Source organism: Coenobita brevimanus, chromosome 109 (assembly GCF_032717465.1).
Source record: "Coenobita brevimanus isolate Jiangsu-jjx chromosome 109, ASM3271746v2, whole genome shotgun sequence".
Classification (NCBI taxonomy): Eukaryota; Metazoa; Arthropoda; class Malacostraca; order Decapoda; family Coenobitidae; genus Coenobita; species Coenobita brevimanus.
The window spans coordinates 9,000,850-9,003,883 of record NC_137062.1 but is presented as its reverse complement, the minus strand read 5'-3'; the positions used below and the strand labels follow the sequence as shown (position 1 = coordinate 9,003,883).

The 3,034-nt window shown below is 40.0% G+C and overlaps 1 non-coding gene across 1 annotated transcript; it reads right to left on the bottom strand.

Annotated features, from left to right (window-relative positions):
- Window positions 1-2,679: 2,679 nt before the first annotated feature.
- TRNAS-GCU (transfer RNA serine (anticodon GCU)) lies at window positions 2,680-2,761 on the bottom strand. The gene has a single exon. It is a non-coding gene; the product is annotated as a tRNA-Ser (tRNA).
- Window positions 2,762-3,034: the final 273 nt, after the last annotated feature.

Sequence of the window (3,034 nt, the reverse complement as noted above, 5' to 3'; positions counted from 1 at the left end):
TCGCTCACTGGCCGCGACTCTGGCTGCATGGGGGGAGAAATTAGTGCTTTCGGGTGTACCTTACCACCATTGGCCTCAGAGATTAGACTGTTAAAAGCTATGCCATTAACCCATTTGCACCCAGTCTTCAATATAGGATAGAACTGGGCATTTTCAACATTTAATAAGTATGGGAACCCCGGGGTGGGAACCTATGAGCTTCCCGACTATGAGCCTGTTGTGTTGGTAGATTCAGTTTTTCTAGTCTTTCTTCGTAGCTTAGATCCCTTAAGCTTGGTACCCTTCTTGTAGCTGCCCTTAGTACTTTTTCAATCTTATCTATGTGTTTTTGAGATAGAGATTCCAGACTACTAATGCATACTCCAGGGTTGGTCTGATGAATGACGCTCTTATCTTTCTCAGCGTATCTTCATTTATATATCTGAATGCTATTCTCATATTAGCATGTAATGTATACATGTTACATACCTTCTCACTGATGTGGTCAGCTGGAGATAGTCTGTTACTGATAATCACTCCTAGGTCCTTCTCCTTTTCTGGTATATGTAGGGTTGATCTTCGTAACTTATAATCCCAATCTGGTCTTTTCTCGCTTTTCCAAACTTAATACATGACTCTTGTCCACATTAAATTCCATTTGCCATGTCTTGCACCTTTCATGAGGCTTATTCCTCTTGCGGCAGCTGCAAGAATCTGTGTTAGTAATTTTCTTTTGTATTCTTGCATCATCCGCAAACATAGATAGCTTCCATTTCAAATGTTACTGTCTATGTAATTTATATATACTAAAAAACATAATTGGTGCCAGCATTGAGCCCTGTGGGACTCCGCTAGTCACTTCCCTCCATGATGAGTAATTTCCTCTTAATACTGTTCTCATTTCCTTTTTTCTGAGAAAATCCTGCATCCAACAGCACAGATTGCTTTGGATATCACCTTGAAGGTACAATTTCCATAAAAGTCTTTGGTGCGGTACTCTCAAATGTTTTCTTGAAATCTAGATAGATACTGTCCACCCATCCTTCTCTTTTCTGTAATGTTTCTGTAACTCTATCACAGTAGCTTAATAGATTAGTAACACATGATTTTCCCTTTCTAAAACCAAACTCCCTTTCTGTTATCATACGGTGTTCTTCTAGATGGTTTACCCAAACTTTTGTTATCAGCTTTTCTAGTGTCTTATTTACAACACTGGCCAGAAATACTGGTCGGTAGTTTACTGGATTCAGTCTATTCCCTTTCTTGAATAGGGGAACAATGTTTGCTTCCTTCCAAATATCAGGTAATTTACCTTGACCTAAGGATTCCTTGAATATTAAATACAATGATCTGCTTAAATCTTCTGCACATTCATGTAGCACCCAACCTGAAATTTCGTCAGGACCATTTGTGTGTGTGTGTGTGTGTGTGTGTGTGTGTGTGTGTGTGTATATATATATATATATATATGTGTGTGTGTGTGTGTGTGTGTGTGTGTGTGTGTGTGTGTGTGTGTATATATATGTGTGTGTGTGTGTGTGTGTGTGTGTGTGTGTGTGTGTGTGTGTGTGTGTATATGTGTGTGTGTGTGTGTGTGTGTGTGTGTGTGTGTGTGTGTGTGTGTGTGTGTGTGTGTGTGTGTGTAATATTCACAATAATTTACTAGGTATAGTAAAGGATGTCAAAGTTAATATGTTCCTAACCTGCTGTTCAGTTAATTTTAGTATCGAGCTGCCTTTTTTTTATTGTATTTTGGCTATCTTAGGAAGTACATACCTGTAGGTAGAAGTCTTAAGAGTTCATTTAGATCAGTGGTTCCCAAAGTGGGCTGTGGTCCGGAAAGATCCAGTGGGACGGTGAGGTACGGTGGGACCGTGGGGAAATAGGGCACAGTAGAGGGTGGCAGGGTGGCATCAGAACCAAGTAAACATTCTTATTTTTTACGTAATTTATATGACAAAATCTAAGTCATAAAGACTTAAGTGATATGTATGCTCTACAAAAAAAAAAAAAAAAAAAAAAAAACAATTGTACACGAAAGCATGGTTTTATTTTATGTTGTGGTTCGAAGTCAGAGTTTAAAGTTCGAACGTTTGCCAGTGCTAGAATATTCATTAGTGTGTGTGTGTCTGGAAGTGGCTTAATAAATATTTATATACAGTATATATATTTGTTTACTGCTTTAATTCCCTAAATATAGCTTTGCATGTGGCTTCAAAATGCTTGTTCACCACCCCACTCATGTGAGGAGGTGGGAGTAAGGGGGCCTCCTAAATGGCCTATGCCCTCCCCCCCAATGAAAATTTAAATGACGCCCCTGGCTGGAAGCCATCAATATCGTCTAGCCTGGTCTCAACCTTAGCTAATCTAGTTTCTTAGTTTCCTATCTTCCCCAACACTTCTGCTTCCACTTCATCTACTGCCTTAGCACTCACCATTCCAGCCTCATTCCTGCAGCATTTCAAATTGCCACTTAACACCCCACTATTTTTCCAAATTTCTAAACTAAGCCTACTTGGTAACTCAAACACAAGACAACACGTGTCCTCACTTTCTTCTTTCACCATGAAGTTTCCGATAAATTCCTTGGTACACATGCACCATACGATTCATGGGGCAGGCGCCATTTTACGGATATGGGAGAGCTCCGAGCACGTCTTTACCTGAACAGGTCAGAGGTCGGACTGAAAAATATTCTTACGACGAGGATGGGATTCGAACCCACGCAGGGAAACCCTATTGGATTAGCAGTCCAACGCCTTAACCACTCGTCCACCTCGTCTGCCTACCAGTAGACATATCAAAGAAAAGACACAGACAGGATGTAAAGAATGAAAAAAAAAATAATAATACTATAATATGGAGGTAGGGTGCCAACAATGTTGGTTATACATACTGCAGCCACCAACACAGCAACAGTATATCACTTCCAGTATCATGTTTCCTCAACAAATCCTTGTGTTATGGCCTGGATTTTACGTCAAGGGAACGAAATCATTATGTTTCCTGTGAAAGGTAAAGAGGCTGTACAAAATGGGAAACGTGGCTGGTGATT